The sequence below is a fragment of the Bos javanicus genome, chromosome 6, assembly GCF_032452875.1.
Source record: "Bos javanicus breed banteng chromosome 6, ARS-OSU_banteng_1.0, whole genome shotgun sequence".
Classification (NCBI taxonomy): domain Eukaryota; kingdom Metazoa; phylum Chordata; class Mammalia; order Artiodactyla; family Bovidae; genus Bos; species Bos javanicus.
This window is the reverse complement of record NC_083873.1, coordinates 101,617,870-101,640,269: the sequence shown is the minus strand read 5'-3', so window position 1 is coordinate 101,640,269 and position 22,400 is coordinate 101,617,870. Positions and strand designations below refer to the sequence as shown.

Below are 22,400 nucleotides of genomic sequence, written 5' to 3'. Positions count from 1 at the left end.
TAATCTCTTAAAAAAAAAATTATTTGGCTGAGCTGGGTCTTAGTTGCAGCATGCAGAATCTTAGTTCCCTCTGTGGAAAATTCTGAAAGAGGTGGGAATACCAGACTACCTGACCTGCCTCCTGAGAAATCTGTATGCAGGTCAGGAAGCAACAGTTAGAACTGGACATGGAACAACAGACTGGTTCCAAATAGGAAAAGGAGTACATCAAGGCTGTATATTGTTACCCTGATTATTTAACTCATAAGCAGAGTACATTGTGAAGAGAGGTGGGCTGGATGAAGCACAAGCTGGAATCAAGATTGCCAGGAGAAATATCAATAACCTTGGATATGCAGATGACACCACCCTTATGGCAGAAAGTGAAAAGGAACTAAAAAGCCTCTTGATGAAAGTGAAAGAGGAGAGTGAAAAAGTTGGCTTAAAGCTCAACATTCAGAAAACTAAGATCATGGCATGTGGTCCCATCACTTCATGGCAAATAGATGGGGAAACAGTGGCTGACTTTATTTTTCTGGGCTCCAAAATCACTGCAGATGGTGACTGCAGCCATGAAATTAAAAGACACCTACTCCTTGGAAGGAAAGTTATGACCAACCTAGACAGCATATTCAAAAGCAGACACATTACTTTGCCAACAAAGGTCTGTCTCGTCAAGGCTATGGTTTTTCCAGTGGTCATGTATGGCTGTGAGAGTTGGACTATAAAGAAAGCTGAGTGCTGAAGAATTGATTCTTTTGAACCGTGGTGTTGGAGAAGATTCTTGAGAGTCCCTTGGACTGCAAGGAGATCCAACCAGTCCATCCTATAGGAAATCAGTCCTGAGGTCCTGAGTGTTCATTGGAAGGATTGATGTTGAATCTGAAACTCCAGTACTTTGGCTACCTGATATGAAGAACCAACTCATTGGAAAAGACCATGATGCTAGAAAAGATTGAAGGTGTGAGGAGAAGGGGACAACAGAGGATGAGATGGATGGATGGCATCACTGACTCAATGGACATGAGTTTGGGTAAACTCCAGGAGTTGGTGATAGACAGGGAGGCCTGGCGTGCTGCGGTCCATGGAGTTGCAAAGAGTCAGACGTGACTGAGCGACTGAAATGAACTGAACTGAACTGAACTGACCAGGGATCAAACCCAAGCCCCCTGCATTTGGAGCACGGAGTCCTAGCTTCTGGACCACCAGTGAAATCTATCTGTTCTTACTCTTGTTGCCCTCTTTGCTGTTTTCAGAGCTCCTAAGTTTTGATTCATTCTTTTCTTGGCTTTCACTATGTAAATGCCTGCTTGCCTTTGTCCTCTTGCTGGTGATGTCTCTTCCTCCTGACACTGAATGTGGGCTTAGTCCTTGACACTCTGCTATTTCCTCACAAGTCTTTCCTTACAAGGCTCACTGAGATGCTCCTCAATCTTCTGGCTTTGATGCTTTCCCCTGAGATTTATTTCTTCACCTTCGTCTGCCAGCAGGCATATTTCTTATGGCCAGCTATGGTTGAGTCACTGAAGTCAGCATTAGCTTTTCTCTCTCTCTTGTCTCCAAATCAAATGAGTCACAGTTTCTCTCTTCTGATTCATCTTTTCAGATTAGCAGGAGTCCAGAGCTCTGGACTCTGGGTTTCTCTCTCTCTCTCTCTTTTTTTTTTTTTTTTAAAGAGAAGGATAAGATGGGCTAGGGCAGGTGGCCAAGGATGACTCAATAGGCAGCTTCCTGCAGGGAGTCTCTGAGTGAGACCAGACAGCCAGCATGTCAAGGGCTCCTTCACAAAGATGCTAGACATAGTATGAGCATCTAAGCTGAAGCAAAACAATGAAAACAAGAAATGTACGACCTGAAGACAGGGTCTGAAGTGGAGGGTGGGAAGTGAAGTTTGGTGGAATTCCACCAGCTGTCAGAATATCACCATAAATGTTTTCATAAGGCATCTTCAGTTTTGTATAGGGCAAGTTGTCTAAAATGCACTTCCTTTATATGAATATTACAAGTCTCCCCATTGGTTTGTGGATCTCTCAAGTAATCACCTTTTCAATACATCTTGTATACTACTTTCAGATTAATATATATATAATTGTTAGGCGCTCAGTCATGTCTTTACAACCCCATGGACTGTAGCTCGCCACGCTCCTCTGTCCATGGGATTCTCCAGGCAAGAATACTGGAGTGGGTTTGCGATTTCTTTCTCCAGGGGATCTTCCCAACCCAGGGATGGAAACCGTGTCTCTTACATCTCCTGCATTGGCAAGCGAGAGTTTCCAAGTTGGAACAAGCTCCCTATGGAGGTCTGGCTCCTACAGTCCCGCAGGAACTGGAAGAGGAAGGAACTATTTCCTTGACATGTATGTTTGAAAAAGATGGCTCTCAGGATCTTGAGACATTCCTACATCATAAAATTGAAAAAAAAAAAAAAAAAAGACTGGCTGACAAAAGACCTATTTAGTGGGATACTTTTTTTTCTTAAAATTTTTAAAATTTATTCTTGGCTGTTCTGGGGTGCTGGGTCTTCACTGATTTGCCCGGACTGTCTCTAGTTGCACGGAGTGGGTGCTATTCATTGCGGAACGCAGGCTTCTCATTGCGGTGGCTTCTCTCGTTGTGTAGCCCCGGCTCTGGCTGTGTGGGCTTCAGTAGTTGTTCTGCACAAGCTCAGTAGCTGTGGCTCACAGGCTTAGTTGCTCCATGGCATGCAGGATATTCCTGGACCAGGAATCAAACCTGTGTCCTCTTCATTGGCAGGCAGATTCTTATCCAGTGCACCACCATGGAAGTCCCTTTAGCCGGATACATTTAAAGAGATGAGAAAGCACTTAGAAGCCTTGTAAGGCATATACTCTGAGAAAAATAGATTCTTTCCCAGTTTTCAACAGGGAGAATGAAGCTTCTTTTTGAAAACTTTGACTCATCTGGAAACACACAGTGTGACTGTGTTTTTACAGCACACAGCCACATACTTGAGGGTGCCTGATGGTGTCACTCCAGCATAGCCTGGAGACACATAGACACATAGACCTGGAGGGAAATCTGTGTGACATGTGTGTGATACTGATATATTTCAGCACAACCTGGGGACACCTCATATATACCCTGGGGACCTAGTGTGACAGGTGTGGGATGCTGTCATCATGTCATATGTGACAGGTACGAGGTCTCCAGATTTTCTAGGCCATAAAAACTATCTACACCTTCAGTAAGCTACCACCTAACTGCCATAACCGTGAGCAAGGATGTCCACTGCCCTTGCTGACATTTGTTGATTTTTATAATATGCTAAGTATTTTAAATACATTAACTGGTTTAATTCTTATTTAATCCTGTTTATTATTTTACTTACTGAGTGATAGTCACTCAGTCGTGTCCGACTCTTTGCGACCCATTGACTGTAGCCTGCCAGGCTCCTCTGTCCATAGAATACTGGAGATGCCATTTCCTTCTCCAGAGGATCTTCCCAACCCAGGGATCAAAACCAGGTGTCCCACATTGCAGGCAGATTCTATGCTGTCTGAGCCACCAGGGAAGCCCGTTATTACTTACTAATATTATATTAATAGACAGTAAGCAATCTATCCAAGATCATCCTGCTAGTAAAACTAAGGTTGGCCTGCCTTCATTCTTTCCTTTTACGCCTTAATTCCTTCATCATCTAAATCCTATGATTGATTTGCTATTGACTACAAGCACGTGTATGTTTTGTGTACCTACCAGGATATTTTGCTCATCTGACAACAAGTCTTCTGCCTAAAATTCTCTGTGTCCTCAGAGTTTAAAGAGAGTGTCATAGAAGCAACAGATGTGCAGTCATTATTCACTGTTGTTTGTTGATGTTCCAGTATTTCCAGAATGAAAAAGCAGTTGAAGGCTGGCTATTTAAATTATTTTGTCCCACCTGAGTTTTTTTTTAATAAAACAGTTCGTATGATAATAATGAGGAAAATTCTTAGAACATTCCTATCCCAGAATGCTTTTCTCTTTACATTGCTTCTGTAGGTAAAATACATTTTACCCTAAGCTATTTTGATTTCATATGATACAAATGTGTTTGTAAGTACTGCAAGGGGAAATATAGACAGTATTCATTTTAGCTGTATGTATTTCTGAAGTGAGGGTCTGCGAAGAGTTGATATCTGCCTGTGGAAAAGAATAAAGCTAATGAAAAAATAAATTTTAGTTTTCTACCTTCGGAAACTACATTAGCAAATAACAACAAAGGCTCAGGAAAGAATTAAAATTCATTACAAAAAGTCTCTTATGCTTGCCTTAATGTGTTTCTTTTCCTAGTATAATTCCTGTTTGCTAAGATTTTCCAATTTTCATAGTCTACACAGGCTGTTCTCATTTTGATAACATTCCCAGTTGAGTTTCATATAACCTCCCTTAAAACTTCCCACCCTTTCATTCATATGCCTGCCAGTCTCTTTTGAAATTTACTTTAATGAGTGTTAAAAAAATCCTACCTGTGTGAGTCAGTGAAAGTGAAAGTTGGTCACTTGTGTCCAACTCTGATATCCCATGGGACTATACAGTCCATGGAATTCTCCAGGCCAGAACACTGGAATGGGTAGCCTTTCCCTTCTCCAGGGGATCTTCCCAACCCAGGGATCGAACCCAGGTCTCCTGCATTGCAGGGAGATTCTTTACCAGCTGAGCCGCAAGGGAAGCCCAAGAATACCGGAGTGGGTAGCCTATCCCTTCTCCAGAGGATCTTCTCGACCCAGGAATTGAACTGGGGTCTCCTGTGTTGCAGGTGGATTCTTTACCAACTGAGCAATTAGGGAAGTGTACACTTAAAGTACATACACTAAAGAAATCTATGTACTGATTTGCCAAGGGTGCCAATGAAATTAATATATGTGGTGCTTAAAAAAGTGTAATATTCACTTTTCAAAAGAGAAACAAGCTATTCTGTCTTTCTATAGTATTTTTATAGGCACATCAGGAACCAGATAGTCATTTTAAAAATTTCATTATTCACATCTTTGGTAAGTATAATTGAGTGGAGGACAAGAAAGATATCATTACCCTAAATCAAATAAAAAATTGACTAATAATGTATATAAAGTACTTGGCATATGATATTATAATTCACCAGATGGTGACAGTGATAGTTTTCGCTGTTGTGATTGTCCTTATTAATGGCCGTGGCCGTTAAGTGATCAGCAGAATTGAATATATCTTCAGGTAAAGATTGAAGTATTTGAATCTCTTTCACACCGAGGCTTCCAGTTTAACATTAGAAGATTATTTCCACATGTTGAACATTGCCTTCTACGTTTACTTCTTTAAAAATGCAAGTCTTCTTGGAGTGTACTACATTCAGTATACTACCTTGTCTACCAAAAAATGTTAGGAGGCTGCAAATAAGAAAAGATTGATTGTCTTAAGAATTGCAATTTGAGAGGCACAGATTCAGAGAACTTTGAAAGACAGTTCAGGGAAGAAAAGGGGTCAGAGGTTTATAAAAAGAAAAAGCTACAAAGCTGTGAAAAGTTGCCCGACGAGAACTGTGATTGACTGATGCGAATAAGAAAAATTTATTCTTAAGGAATCACGAATTGTGTTAGGATAGGGTCTGATAAGTAGATAGACTATTATGCGTTATTTTAGGGTCTGGAAAGGATCTTGCAGGGCTTCCCTGGTGGCTCGGTGATAAAGAATCTGCTTCCCAATGCAGGAGGCATGAGTTCAATCCCTGGATCGGAAAGATCCCCCTGGAGAAGGAAATGGCAACCCACTGCATTATTCTTGCCTGGGAAATCCCATGGACAGAGGAGCCTGGTGGGCTGCAGTACATGGGGTTGCAAAGGAGTCAGACACGACTGGACGACTAAGTATCTTGAGTTTCTGGCAGATGTTCTGGATGCATTTGTTAAGACAGTTAGTGGTCAAAGGTCAGATTCTGTCCACACTGAGATGTGCATAAGTCAGAGTTCTCGTGGCCTCCAAGCTCCATCTTCGAGAGTCCTCTTAGCAACTCCATGTTGCTTTTGCTTTTATACCTAACACTTCACTCATTCAGGTATAATTCATAAAACACCTGTATTTTGCAGGTTACTCTGCTGGTAAGAGCAATATACCTGTGAACATTACAGTTAAGGTTCTTGCCCTTGAGGGCTCACATTCTAATATTAGAGCCAGATGACCAATAAATACACAACATAAATACCCAAAATAGTTAACTGAGGGGATGAAGCTATAAGGGACCTAAGCGGGGTGCTGGAATAGATAATTCAGTAGACCTGGGGTGGGGAGGACTTTAAGCAGAAAAGTCCCTCTCTGAGGAACTGGGAAAATACGTGAAACTCGAAGTCGTCCATAGAGGAGAGAGTGAGGATGAAGTGAGCATGGGGCTGGAGACGGGCAAAGCTGATCCCGTGGGCCCTTGTAGGTCATAGTAGGGAATTCAGGCTTTATTCTAGGAGAAGTGGAAGACCATTGAGAGGATTTTGTCAGAGGACAGGCCTGGTATCACTTTGCTTTCGAAAGCTCCTATTCACTACAGTGTAGGGAATATTTGCAACTGGTTGAGTTCAGTTCAGTTCAGTTGCTCAGTTGTGTCTGACTCTTTGCAACCCCATGGACTGCACCACACCAGGCTTCCCTGTCCATCACCAACTCCCAGAGCCTACTCAAACTCATGTCCATCACATTGGTGATGGCCTCTAACCATCTCACCCTCTGTTGTCCCCTTCTCCTCTGGCCTTCAATCTTTTCCAGCATCAGGGTCTTTTCCAATGAGTCAGTTCTTCTCATCAAGTGGCCAGAGTATTGGAGTTTCAGCTTCAGCATCAGTCCTTACAATGAATATTCAGGACTGATTTCCTTTAGGATGGACTGGTTGGATCTCCTTGTAGTCCAGGGGATTCTCAAGAGTCTTCTCCAACACCACAGTTCAAAAGTATCAATTCTTCAGTGCTCAGGTTTCTTTATGGTCCAACTTTCACATCCATACATGACTACTAGAAATAGCATAGCTCTGATGAACTTTTGTTGGTAATGTCTCTGCTTTTTAATATGCTGTCTAGATTGGTCATAACTTTTCTTCCAAGGAGCAAGTGTCTTTTTATTTCATGGCTGCAGTCATCATCTGCAGTGGTTTGGGGGCCCCCAAAAATACTCTCACTGTTTCCATTGTTTCCCCATCTATTTGCCATGAAGTAATGGGGCCAGATGCCATGATCTTAGCTTTCTGAATGTTGAGTTTTAAGCCAAGTTTTTCACTCTCCTCTTTCACTTTCAAGAGGCTCTTTAGTTCTTCTTCTCTTTCTACCATAAGGGTGGCATCATCTGCATATCTGAGGTTATTGATATTTCTCCTGTCAATCTTGATTCCAACTTGTGTTTCATCCAGCCCAGCATTTCTCATGATGTACTCTGCATATAAGTTAAATAAGCAGGGTGACAATATACAGCCTTGACTTACTCCTTTTCCTATTTGGAACCAGTCTGTTGTTCCATGTCCAGTTCTAACTATTGCTTCTTGACCTACATACAGATGTCTCAGGAGGCAGGTCAGGTGGTCTGGTATTCCCATCTCTTTCCGAATTTTCCATAGTTTTTTGTGATCCACACAGTCAAACGCTTTGGCATAGTCAATAAAGCAAAAGTAGATGTTTTTCTGGAACTCTCTTGCTTTTTCAATGATCCAGCAGATGTTGGCAATTTGATATCTGGTTCCTCTGCCTTTTCTAAACCCAGCTTGAACATCTGGAAGTTCACAGTTCACCTACTGTTGAAGCCTGGCTTGGAGAATTTTGATCATTACTTTGCTACCATGTGAGATGAGTGCAATTTTGCGGTCGTTTGAGCGCTCTTTGGCATTGCCTTTCTTTGGGATTGGAATGAAAACTGACCTTCTCTGGTGACTCATACAGTAAAGAATCTGCCTGCAATGTGTGAGGCCTGGGCCGGGAAGATCCCCTGGAGATGGGAATGGCTACCCACTCCAGTATTCTTGCCAGGAGAATCCCACAGACAGAGGAGCCTGACGGGCTACAGTCCATGGGCTTGTAAAGAGTCGGACACGACTGAGTATCTAACACCAACTGCTAATTTTAGTGGCTGGCTGAGATCTGTCTGCAGGTTTTCTTTCTCAGCGCCCAGGTCCTTCTTTCCTGAGCTGGACTCCTGAGCTGGTGTTTTGTATTCCTTTTGCCTGGAGCGGACTTCTTCTTCCTGAACCACCTATTCTCCAGCTGGCAACCTCCCATTTGCTTTTTTTTTTTTTTTAATTGGTGTTTTATTGCTTTACAATGTTGTGTTGGTTTTTGCTCTACAGCAAAGTGAGTCAGCTATATGTAATCTTCTTTGGATTTCCTTCCCATTTGCTTTTTAAATTGTAAGCCCAAATTCAACCTCCTCTATGAATAGGATGACCATATAATTATTATCCTCTTGAGATATTTTGAGGGGCACTGTTAAAAATTATCCTAGGAAGATGAGTAAAATAAAGTGTTCCAAGCAAGAATGAATGACTCTCTCTGACCCCCTGTTGCTTTTACCTACATCGTCCCAGCATTCCATACTATTCTTTCTCCTCTTGGATGCTGTGTACATAATGGTTAAGACCATGGGCCCTGAAGTCAGGCCACCAGAATTCACATCTCGGCTCCATCCCCTGCTCACACTGAGCTGTGTGACTTTGGTCAAGTCCCGCAAACTCTCCAGGTTTCAGTGTCTTCATTTGTTTAATGCAGGTGATGGTGTTTCCTTAATGATTATTTTATTGTGGAGAAAAAAATTAAATAATACATGCAGAATACTTAGCACGGAACCTGGCACATACTTAAGATTCATTAAATATTAACTATTATTGTCTTTTTCAAATAGGACTACAATTATGTTTACAGTTCTCTCTCCCCTAATAGACTCTGAGCAACTTAGGGCAGAGACCATGTATTATTTATTCACCTTTGTATTCTTGGTTAACAGCCCAGTGCATAGTGTACAAATAATTTTTTAAAAATGACAAAAAATGCAGAAAAGATGAAAGGTGACTTAGAGATTAAAAAAAAAATGTCCCCACTCCACTTTTTACATGTGAAAGCAGAAAGATAAATGTATTTCTTTAGTCACAGAGAGAGAATCAAAATACAGTTCACTTGATTGCTTGACTGTTATGCAAATGTGTCTGATTTGATCATGGTGAGAATAACTAGATATATGTGTGTAGGTGTGTGTGCTCAGTGGTTCAGTTGTGTCTGAGTCTTTGAGACACCATGGACTGTAGCTTGCCAGGCTCCTCTGTCCATGGAATTTTCCAGGAAAGAATACTGGGCTGAGTTGCCATTTCCTCCTCTGGAGATATTCCCAACCCAGAGATTGAACCTGAGATATCAATGTACTATCAAGTAAATACCAAAGTAATTAGAAGAATCTGTTTCTCAAAATATGAAACAAGTGCAAGTGTTTATTCAGTTACTACCTAGGAGTAGTAATATTTTTAGGAAAATTAAATAGCAGCTATTTATTATTTTTTGCTTAGTGCTATTTTGCTTTGTAAATTTGCTTAATTTTAATCATACAGCTAAAAATTAAATTTTTGTAATTTCCTTAGAATTTTAATCATCAGTCAGTCAGTCAGTTCAGTCATTCAGTCGTGTCCAACTCTTTGCAACACCATGAATCGCAGCACGCCAGGCCTCCCTGTCCATCACCATCTCCCGGAGTTCACTCAAACTCACGTCCATCAAGTCGGTGATGCCATCCAGCCATCTCATCCTCTGTCGTCCCCTCTTCCTCCTGCCCCCAATCCCTCCCAGCATCAGAGTCTTTTCCAATGAGTCAACTCTTCCCATGAGGCCAAGAAGAAGCCAAAAGTACTGGAGTTTCAGCTTTCGCATCATTCCTTCCAAAGAACACTGAGGACACACAGCTAAAAATTAAAATAAAACTTAGTATATCTAGAATTATTCAAAATATAATAATGGTTAGAATAGGTCAAGATAAAAAGTCAGAAAGGCTTATGTTGTTACATGTTTTTCTTTAAAACTGGGAATTTAACATGTTCTAAAGAGAATAATTTATTGCTCTTAAACATAAGAAAATAAATGTAATTAGAGTCACGGTACTGCCTAATCCAGAACAATGTGAATCAGTTGCCCAATACTACTATAGGTGCGTCAAGAAGCCAAAAAGGGAAATAGAACTTGGTGAAATGACCCAGAAGATAAGAATTGTTATTGCACATTTAAATTAATCAGATGCACACCCATTCACGCACATGTGACACACTAGATTACCTCATCACATTCCCTTTCAAGTGAATGGCGGTTCCTTACCAGACATTCATGGTATGTTCATTGTAACCACCTTTATGACCCATTTCCTTTGGTGGCCTATAGCCTCCTTAGGAGAAGGAACCGGGTTATTCTTAGTTTACCCCAGTGGTGGTGCAGAACTTGGCACGTATTTCCTGGCATTCAGAATTGTGATGGAATGAGTGAGTGAGTGCAATTCCATTGACAGCATCATGTTAGGAGATACAGGAGCCACTGTTATGACCAAGATACGGTTAGAACTTCTTCCTTGGGTCCTCACATCTTTACTTCCAAGACTTTCTATAAAAAATCAGTGAAAACTTGTTATCCTGGGTGTTATCTGATGCCACTAAGTCAGATTCCTAAGAAGGGGTATAAGAGGAAATAAACTAGAAGATGAAACACAAGTGATTTGAAGTTTTAGCAGTTTTTCTCAAATTTCAATGAGTATTCTTGTATGAAACATTATTTCATTTTCATTGAAGACTCTCTCATCAAAATCTATGAACTTGGAATTCAAGTCAGGTGTATTACAAAATGCTAAGTGATTATTAAGCAATTTGGTTTTACTGCTTATGACCACACAAATTTTATGGAAATGAATTGATTTAAAATGTGATCTCCAATTTGATGGTACAGTCTATTTGATTTGAGTCCTATAGAGTAATTAGGTAAGATCATGTTGTATGGTAAATTGTTATATATCTAATTTTTGTGTTCATAAATGTATATGCTGTAGAGATCAGTTGTTAAATGTATATGAATAGCAGTATTTTTCATATTGTTTTTAATTTGTGGAATTGATGTTTCAATTATTTTACCACTGTCAAAGGGAGAAGGAAAACAAAACCAGTAAAACTGATAAAAGCACAAAGAAATTATGATAAAGAAATAATTTTTCATTTAGAAAAAGATTTATGTTAATAGTCAAGGCTACCCTTCCAAAGCCAGTAAAAGAGATGTATTTTTAAATTTGTGAAAACTTCTTAGATGTAAATCCTTGCAAATATTCTACCATTGCTATTTTTTGATAAATAGGATTGATTGATCTAGTCTTTAGAAAAGATTGTTAAAGATAAAAGGAGTATTTTATACTAGGATGTTTTGACTAGTCTGCAGTTGCTAATTTTTATCAATAGTTTATAATTTATTAAGTCTTCTTGATGACTTTCAAGTTACTGCCTTGGTGCATTTCATAGCAAATGATTTAGCAATAAGTCTATAATAATCTGTTACTTTAATTATAATCTCTAACTGATGTGTGAAAGTAAAACACTTTCTATGACTTTGGATAAAAGTATATGAGTTTTTTAAATGTAGGGTTTAAAGTGAAAACACATTTGAGTTGGTGATTTAGAAATGGCAAACACCACACACTGAGAAAATAACTCCAGATTAAAAGAAAAAGAATCATTTTTTCTTAGCCAAACACTCTCAACTTGCTGTTAAATTGAGTTATTTAATGAGTGTTTACTGACTACTGTGTGCCTTAAATGTTCATACTATTAATCATAATCTCCAATAACATTTATTGAGTGTGTACTGTGTGTAGATTACTGTACTAGAGGGAGCTAGTAGTTTGAAATGATTAATAGTTTGTTCATTTGCAGTAGAGCCGGGCTCCGCTCTATGTTGTTTGGGGCTTAATGGTTCATGAGGGAAGCTGCAGTATGTTCATAGAAAAAGGTTGCTTTAAGGTCATTTGAAACAGGAAGTAACTATGGAATGAAGAAAAATTTCTACATTTTAGGTCAAATTTTGGGAAAGATATCTTATGTATTTTTCTCTAAAACTCTGCACTCTACCTCTTGTACGCTTACTGTGTACCATGTGTACATATGCAATGCATTATGTGAGTAAAAAGAGCAATAAAACATACTAAGGTTTCCCTAGTAGCTCAGATGGTAGAGAATGTGCCTGCAAGGTGGGAGACCCAGATTCGATCCCTGGGTTGGGAAGATCCCCTGGAGAAGGAAATGGCAACCCACTCCAATATTCTTGCCTAGATAATTCCATGACTGAGGGGCCTGGTGAGCTATAGTCCATGGGGTCACAAAGACATACTGTGTACCGTATATACATGTGCAATATATTATGTGAGCACAAAGATCAATAAAACGTGTTATCCATATATACAATGCATTTATTACTTATCTGCCATTGAGATAATTCACAACTACAGTATGAATGATTTTTTACTATTTCTTCAGAAAAGCAAGAACTTGTGGGATAAGACCCCAAACAAGGAAAGTCTTGAAAAGAGAGAAGAGGATTTGCAAAAGATCAGAGACTAGAGATCCTCTGGGAAGTGCAGCAAGAATGGCCTTGAACACACTGGGAATACAGTAGGATCTCTCAAGAGATAAGCAGGCTCTAGAGGAGGATCTCCAGATTAATTAAAATAATCTCAGAAATCATCTGTAAGGGGATATTAAACATAATACCTTAAGTCATCCTTGTTCAACTCCATCAAAATTCAGTTTCTGTGATTAAGTAACCCCTGCTGAAATAACTATAGTAGCCTTGGGCTATAGCTTTAAACAAGTTGTTCAAGGGTTATTTTGAGTTATAAGCAGAAAGATTGAAGAAGAGATAGATTTGGGAAATGGTTTATTTAAGAACCTAAGAATCTAAGTTTTAAAAATTGAATCCACGTACACAAAATGTCATGGAGAAGCACAACAGGTTTTTTTGAATAATTAAATGCAAATAAATAACTATATTAAAAAACCCCTCCATTACAATTCTTTAGTTATCCAAATAATCAATATTGAAAGGTTTTATTTTTTCAGGGGAATATGAATCTTTTATAAAAGCTTTACGATGGCTTCCCTGGTGGCTCAGTTGGTAAAGAATCTGCCTGTAATGCTGGAGACATGGGTTCGATCCCTGGATCAAGAAAATCCCCAGGAGAAGGAAATGGCAACCCATTCCAGTATTCTCTCTCCTGGAGAGTTCCATGGACAGAGGAGCGTGGTGAGCTACAGTCCATGGAGTCACAAAGAGTTGGACGTTACTGAATGACTAACTTCACTTCCGCTTTTAAAATAACTTCAAAAATTATGCAAAAAGCACACATCTATCATATAAAATTAACAGAAATAAAAGTCCAAACAAAGAAGAAAATTTTTATAAAGAAGGTTTAATAACCCAGTAAATGTTAGGAAGTCGCTGTTAATATTTTGATGTGTTTATGTACTTCTATCTGTGTGTGCATGTGGACCTAAATAGATGAGGCATGTTTTCCCTGAGTTAGTGAAATGAAGAAGAGGGGAATGTGTAGGCAATGTGGAGGTGGACAGTTTATCCTACATATAACCTACCTATAAGAGCAATTCTACTAGAAGTTTCTTAAGAGAGAGACCCTTAATACAGTGGGGAATGGGGGAGAAAACTGATTCCACCCTTGGTTTCGACCTTCTATTCTTCCCATGGTTTGAGAACTGGATATTTATTAGCTGTCAGAAATTTGTCTCCTGGGAGAATATGACTGATGGTGGGTTAATATAGGGAACCCCCTCTGGACCACGGTTTAGCTACTGCTGGACCCTCATATTTGTTGCAAGTGTTAGGAAATGAGGAATGCAGTCTGGATCCCAGTGTCACCTGAAAAAGGAAAGTGTGCATGAAGAAGATAGCTTCTTGCTGTGAACCAAATCAGTTAATGAATATAGAGTCTAGGACATGGAAATGCTCATGAATGTTTCTTCCTGTTATTTTTATTAGTTCATAAACAATGAATGAATGAATTGTGCTGTGCTTGGTCACTCAGTCGAGTTTGACACTTTGCGACCCCATGGACTGTAGCTCGCCAGGCTCCTCTGTTTATGGGATTCTCCAGGTAAGAATATTGGAGTGGGTTGCCATGCCCTCTTCTGGGGATCTTCCCAACCCAGGGATCAAACCCAGGTCTCCTGCATTGCAGGTGGATTCTTTACCCTGTGAACCACCAGGGAAGCCCCAATAAATTAATTAAATGATTATAATTAGTTAATAAACAAGACCATGTGGAAAAGGGTAGAAAAACACTTTCTACATCCCTCTATATCTGTCCCAAAATTCCTTTGGTAAGTTAGCCAGGGAAGATTAATCCCCCATTAACTGATTTAATTCTCACAACAGTCCATGAGGGTAGCTGTATTTGTTTTCTAGGGCTGGCTTAATAAAATGCCACAGATCAAATAACTTAAACATCAGAAATTTATTTCTCACCATTCTAGAACCAAGATCAAGGTATCAGTAGGGATGGTTTCTCCTGAGACCTCGCTCCTTGATTCAGAGATGGCTGACTTCTCACTGTGTGCTCACATGACCTTTTCTCTGAATGTACATCCTTGGGGTCTCTTCTTCCTCACTTTTTAAAATTAAAGTTATAGCTGGTTTGGGCTTCCCAGGTGGTACTAGTGGTAAAGAATCCACCTGTCAATGCAGGAGACATAAGAGATGCAGCTTCGATCCGGGGGTCAGGAAGATCCCATGGAGGAGGGCATGACAATCCACTCCATATTCTTGCCTGGAGAATCTCATGGACAGAGGAGCCTGGCAGACTATAGTCCATAGGGTTGCAAAAGTTGGACACGACTGAAGTGCCTTAGCACATAGCTGGTTGACAATGTTATATTAGTTTCAATTGTACAATATAGTGCTTTAGTATTTTTATATACTACACTTAATTTAGAGTTATTAGAAAATAATGGATACTGTATTATACAGTATACCCATGCTACTTATTGTATACTTAGTAATTTGTATCTCTCTCCTTTTTTGTCCATGCCTGTGGCATGTGGGATCTTAGTTCCCCAACCAGGGATTGAGCCCATGCTCCCAATGTTAACCCCTGGACCACCAGGGAAGTCTTAATAGTTTGTATCTCTTAATTTTATAATCCTATCTTGCCCCTCTCCCTTCTCTCTCCCCACTGGTAGCCATTAGTTTGCTCTCTGTATCTGAGTCTAATTCTGTTTTTCTAAAAATATACATTTGTTTTATTTTCCAAATTTCACAGGTAAATGATAACAAAGCATTTGTCTTTCTCTGATTTATTTCACTAAGCATAGTAACCTCTAGGTCCATCCATGTTCTTGCAAATGGCAGAATTTCATTCTTTTTTATGGCTAAGTAATATTCCATGGTGTGTGTGTGTGTGTATACATATATAATATATATATACATTATATGTCTGTGTATGTATGTGTGTATATATATATATATATATATATAATAACTTCTTTGTCTGTTCTTCGGTTGATGGATATTTATGTTGCTTCCATATCTTGACTATTGTAAATAATGTTGCTATGAACATTGCATGTATTTTTTGAATTAGTGCTTTCATTTCCTATGGATATACACCCTATGGTGGAATTGCTGGATCATATCTATTATTTTTCTGGTTCTATCTTTGTTGTTGTTGTTCAGTCATGTCTGACTCTTTGTGACTGCTTGGGTTGCAGCATGCCAGGCTCTGCTGTCCTTCATTATCTCCCAGTTTGCTCAAACTCAGATCCTTTGAATTGGTGATGCCATCCAACTGTCTCATTCTCTGTAACGCCCTTCTCCTCTTGCCCTCAGTTTTTTCCAGTATCTTTGTCTTTTCCAGTGAGTTGGCTCTTTGCATCAGGAGGCCAGAGTATTGGAGCTTCAGCTTTAGCATCAGTCCTTCCAATGCGTATTCAGGGTTGATTTCTTTGAGGATTGACTGGTTTGATCTCCTTACTGTCCAATGGACTCTCAAAAGTCTTCTCCAACACCACAGTTAGAAAGCATCAATTCTTTGGTGCTTAGCCTTCTTTATGGTTCAATTCTCACATCCGTGCATGACTGATGGAAAAACCATAGCTTTGACTATATGGACCTTTGTCAGCAAAGTGATGTCTCTGCTTTTTAATATGCTGTCTAGGTTTGTGATAGCCTTTCTTCCAAGGAGCAAGTGTCTTTTAACATGGCTGCATGAAGTTAATTATTTAGTAGCATGTTATTTAGTTTCCATGTGTTTCAGCTTTACCATTTTCTTCCTGTGTTGATTTCTAGCTGCATACTATTGTTGTGGGGGGAAAAAAAATGCTTGCTATAATTTCTGTCCTCTTAAATTTGTTGAGATTTGCTTTTTGTCCCAGTATGTGATCTATCCTGGAGACTGCTCCATGTGCACTTGAAAAGAATGTTTATTCTGCTGTTTTTGTGTAGAGTGTTCCTTTAATATCTAGTACATCCAACTGATCTATTTTATCATTTAAGGTCAGTGTTTCCTTATTGATTTTCTGTCTGGATGATTGTCCATTGATATATGTAGGGTGTTAAAGTTCCCTACTGTTATTTTAGTATTGTTAATTTCTCCTTTTATGCCTTTAACATTTGTTTTATATATTTCTGTGCTCTTATATTAGGTTCAGTTCAGTTCAGTTCAGTTCAGTCGCTCAGTCGTGTCTGACTCTTTGTGACCCCATGAATTGCAGCACGCCAGGCCTCCCTGTCCATCACCAACTCCCAGAGTTCACTCAAACTCATGTCCATCAAGTTGGTGATGCCATCCAGCCATCTCATCCTCTGTCGTCCCCTTCTCCTCCTGCCCCCAGTCCCTCCTAGCATCAGAGTCTTTTCCAATGAGTCAACTCTTCACATAAGGTGGCCAAAGTATTGGAGTTTCAGCTTTAGCATCATTCCCTCCAAAGAACACCCAGGACTGATCTCCTTTAGAATGGACTGGTTGGATCTCCCTGCAGTCCAAGGAATTCTCAAGAGTCTTCTCCAACACCATAGTTCAAAAGCATCAATTCTTCGGTGCTCAGCTTTCTTCACAGTCCAACTCTCACATCCATACATGACTACTGGAAAAACCATAGACTTAACTAGACGTACCTTTGTTGGCAAAATAATGTCTCTGCTTTTGAATATGCTATCTAGGTTGGTCATAACTTTCCTTCCAATGAGCAAGTGTCTTTTAATTTCATGGCTGCAATCACCATCTGCAGTGAGTTTGGAGCCCCTCAAAAATAAAGTCTGACACTGTATTAGGTACATATATGGTAATAAGTGCAATATCCTCTTGTGTTGTTCCTCAGGAATCTTGTCTTCTTATAAGGACAGCAGTTCAGTTGGATGAGGACCCCACCCTTATGACTTCTTTTAACCGTAATTACTTATTTAAAGATACTATCTCAAAGTATAGTCACATTGGGGTTATGGCTTCAATGTATGATTTTTTAGGGGGATGAGTGTCAAGGTTCAGTCCCCAGTAGTGGTACTATTATTATCCCTATTTTATAGAAAATAAAATTAATAAATTTTAATTTACCCGGTTCACCTAGCTAGATAATGATGAAATTCAACCCACCTTTGTGTGATTTGGATCACATGTTCTTGACCACCATGCTATATTGCTGTGAGATGCAATTTAGGGATATTTTCCTCTGTCTAGCTTCATTTTACACTCTAACTACTTAATTTAAGATTCTGACATTAGGCTGTCTTTCAGTTTTAGTTTTCAAGGTTGTTTTAAATTTTTATTACTCTTTTCTGTCTTCTTAGTGTTTTTGTGAGAAGATGAGAGAAATTGAATTAGTGACTAGTAAATGATTTTGAGCCATTTGGACTAACTCTGATCTCTAACTTCTGATCTCAAGTATATTTTATATGGTTAGAAATAACTGACTCTGGAATGGTATAAAATCCTTTCTTGTCAGATTACAGTAGGCATATTTTGCCCAAAATAAAATGTTTACTTATCAACTGTTTCCTGTTGACTATAGTTAGAAAGATTAAGAAAACAAGGCATAAGAGATTCAGTTGTTAGAAAGGGTAGAAGGTTTCAGATTTGGGCACTAGTTCAGAGTTGGATAGGCAAAAGTGACTGGTCCTGGGTCTTAAGAGTTTGGGGTTAAGGCAATGAGATTTCTTCTGTTTAATATCAAGTTTTCTAGAGTTCATAGGAAGGGCTAAGACATTAGTTAGCATACCTATGATTTAATTGTTAAAAGAGAAACGATGCAGAAGCTGGGATATATTATGAGTTCTGTTAAGATCAGAAAGTATTACTTGCATCAAAGGAAAAAATCAGCACAGACTGACCAAAATAATATGAACCTTAAAAGTTGGGCAACCCAGCAGTAATAATGGACTTCAAACAAAGTTTGATCAAGACAGTTGTAATGCAGGTACTCTGGTTCTGCCCTCCTCTGTGTATCTGCTTCTTTAGGTTACTTCTTTTCATGATAGTAAAGTGGCAACAACAATTCCACTTATTGTACCTGCACATCACACACTTCTGAGAAGTAGAGATTATCTTTATGCCAGAATTTGCCACATAAGGTCTGATACCCTCTCTGATTATATTAGTCTAGATTTCATGTCCATGAATGAGCCAGTAATAGTGCTCAGAGTGTGGAGTGCAATAATTACCTTATGCTAGGTTTTGTACTCCCATCCTTGGGCTGAGGGTAAACCAAATTTTCTATAACCACATGGGTATAACATCAGGGATGAAGGGTAGAATGGTTAGTAGGATGATAACCAAGCTGTCTATTATATTCACAAATTCTCTTTTTATTGGACCCTAACCAAAATGTAAAAACTAAAGGGATTCCTTGAGAATAAATCATGTTTGCCATGTTTATTAGGTGGCACTTTATATAGGATGCTCGGAGAAGGCAATGGCATCCCACTCCAGTACTCTTACCTGGAGAATCCCATGGACGGAGGAGCCTGGAAGGCTGCAGTCCATGAGATTGCTAAGAGTCAGACATGACTGAGCAACTTCACTTTCACTTTTCACTTTCATGCATTGGAGAAGGAAATGGCAACCCACTCCAGTGTTCTTGCCTGGAGAATCCCAGGGACGGGGGAGCCTGGTGGGCTGCCGTCTATGGGGTGGCACAGAGTCAGACACGACTGAAGCAACTTAGCAGCAGCAGCAGCAGCAGCAGCAGTGGTTAACAATCTCAACAGCATCCCTCCAGCTATTGCAATTTTTAATGCTATTTCTTACCTTGCCTTTCAATGGAAGCCAACAATCTAGAGCCAAAGTTCCAGTCAGTAAAAGCTGTTGTTACAGGACAGGAATGCACACTTCCTTACCTATCATATATTCACAGACATGAAGGATGGACAAAACAGGAGTTGCATTTCTCCTCTAATATATGGGATGCTAATGATAATTTCTTTGATCACTTCAATATTTCATATTCATTTTTGACTTGAACTTTAGTGTCTTTCCTGCAGTACATCACTTTAAATATATTTATAAACCTGTTAAAGAAATAGAGACAAATCTGAAATGAAATTCCATTAATAAAGCATGAAGCCAGTATACTAATTCCCTTAATTTATAGTTCTGTAAATTATAATTTATTTAACTATGAAGAAGTTGACTTAGTGACTTACATTTGATTTTTCAATCTATATTCACTATTCATGTATATGTAAGCACATAATCAGAGCTTATATTTACTGGATCGACAAAACTCTTTAAAAAATGAAGTGAAAGCTGCTCAGTTGTGTCCAGCTCTTTGTGACTCCATGGACTGTAATCCATGGAACCTTCCAGACAGAATACTGGAGTGGGCAGCTGTTCCCTTCTCCAGTGGATCTTCCCAACCCAGGGTCTTCCACATTGTGAGTGGATTCTTTACCAGCTGAGCCACCAAGGAAGCCCAAGAATACTGGAGTGGGTAGCCTATCCTTTCTCCAGGGGATCTTCCTGACCCACGAATTGAACTGGGGCCTCCTGTATTACATGGCAATTCCTTACCAACTGAGATATCAGGGAAGCTGCCCCCTCCCACCCCCCCCCCCCAAATAAAAGTAATAATGGTCAATGATAACTTATGGAGGAATTAATTTATGAGTACATTTAGGGTAAAGCCTCTGAACTTTGCCGCCAAAATGTCATTGAATTAGAAGGAAGTAGCTTCCAAAGAAAATACAGGGGAGCAAGGAAGCAAATACCACCATTAAACTCTTCTTTCAGAGGGTACCATCTGTTACATGTTGAGTGACAGCTTATACAACTAGAAAGCTCATTATAACTTTTTTGGTGAAAAAGTGAATTGATTCAAGCAAATTTATTATAGAAATTAAGTCAACTGTTAACACTATCCTGATTTGAATACATTCATATGGGCTTTGGAATAAAAAGATATTTTCTGTTGTGCTGTTGCATCTTTGTGGTAACTGACTATTCCTAGTAGCTAAATCTCTCTACAACTTAAAAGAAAGGACAGGAAAGAGAAAGAATAAAGAAAGAAAGGAAGGAAGGAAAGAAGAGAAAGAAAGAGAAAGGGAAGGGAGAGAGAGTAAGAGAGAGAGACGGAAGGAAGGAGGGAAGGAAAGAGAAAGGGAGGGAAGATATACTTGCTTATTTTTCCTGTGCATTACCACAATAATGTTCTCAGGGCTTGAAAGATGTCTGCTCTCTTTTAATATGACTTTTTTTTTTTTTTGGTCATAAGAAACTGCACTAAACATGGATGTGGAAAAGAAAAGCATTAGCAGAAAGGCAAAATAAACAACACTAAATAAGAGGAAAAAATAATAATGTAAGTAATGTCAGAGAGGAGGTGAGCTTTTGTCAGAAACTTATCTAACCCTAAGGCATATCATTAAAATTTCTAACAGAGTGGCAAAACAATAATAGTTTAGCAGAAACTTTGTACATGATATGATTGTAAGATGTGAGAAGTAGATTTGTAAGTCTGCATGAGAGTGTATTTATATATTTATGTATTAGCAATATATACCACAGAAGAATTCTTTAGCTGCATCATGTTTTTCAATGTTACAGTTTCCCATACTTGTTTACATCTCATCTAAGTGACTTTTTTTGGTGGAAACTCTTCCATGGGGTTGCCAGATTTGGACACAACTTAGCAACTAAGCCACCACTGCTGCTGCTGCTGCTAAGTCGCTTCAGTCGTGTCCGACTCTGTTCGACCCCATAGACGGCAGCCCACCAGGCTCCCCCGTCCCTGGGATTCTCCAGGCAAGAACACTGGAGTGGGTTGCCATTTCCTTCTCCAGTGCATGAAAGTGAAAGTGAAGTTGCTGAGTCTTGTCCGACTCTTAGCAACCCCATGGACTGCGGCCCACCAGGCTCCTCTGTCCATGGGATTTTCCAGGCAAGAGTGCTGGAGTGGGGTGCCATTACCTTCTCCGAAGCCACCACTACCATACGATTTTATATGTACCATGAAAGTGAAACTGAAAATGTTAGTTGCTCAGTCATGTTCAACTTTTTGCGACCTCCTGGACTGGACTGTAGCCCGCCAGGCTCCTCTGTCCATGGAATTCTCAAGGCAAGAATACTGGAGTGGGTTGCCTGTCCTCCTCCAGCGGATCTTTCCGACCCAGGGATCAAACCTGGGTCTCCTGCATTTCAGGCAGATTCTTTACTGTCTGAGCCACCAGGGAAGCTCATATGTATTATGGACAACTTAAAGTTGTCCGTATGTGTTATGGACAACTTTAAATGAATATCTCTAAGTTATCAAGTTTTCCTCCTTTTATAATATTGCTAAGTCGAATGAATTGTTTCCTTCTCATTGGACTGCTGTCATACTACTAGGACAGCATTTGTCAAAATGTATTCCAGCTAAGGAACCACCTCCTACTGTTAAGACGTGGACAGAGACTGTCTTGCCCATCGTATAGCCTCAGCACCTGTTTGGGCATCTAGTGCCTATTAGGTGCTCAGTATTGAATTTGTTGAATGACTGAATTGATAAAACCACTTTGAGGGAGGGTTGCAACTGCAAGTGATTCTTGCCCTCAGGCTATTCATAATATAGAAATGGAGATTGTATGTTACTTATTAATAACAAGGGGCACTAATATTGGGAAGAAAAGCTATGTGCTAAGTAAAAATCTTGACTTAGATTTGAATTCATCCTTCAGAGACACAGAACTGTGCAGGGACTGGGAGCATATATTCTATAGACATTATCTGAGTTCAGTCTCAGCTCTGCTGTTTGCTAACAAACAGCCTGGCCAGCTGGCAAGTAAATTAATTTTCTGAGTTTTAGACTCCCATCTTAAAGGGGCTTGTTGATAATAATATTATACAACCTACCACATAGCTATTGCTGCTGCTTGGTCTCTTCAGTCGTGTCCGACTCTGTGAGACCCTATGGATTGCAGCCCGCCAGGCTCCTCTGTCCA

General features: G+C 39.6%; 1 protein-coding gene across 2 annotated transcripts in view; it reads left to right on the top strand.

Annotated features, from left to right (window-relative positions):
* Nucleotides 1-22,400, top strand: part of MAPK10 (mitogen-activated protein kinase 10) — a 619,928-nt gene that overhangs the window by 171,191 nt on the left and 426,337 nt on the right. The window lies entirely within an intron of this gene.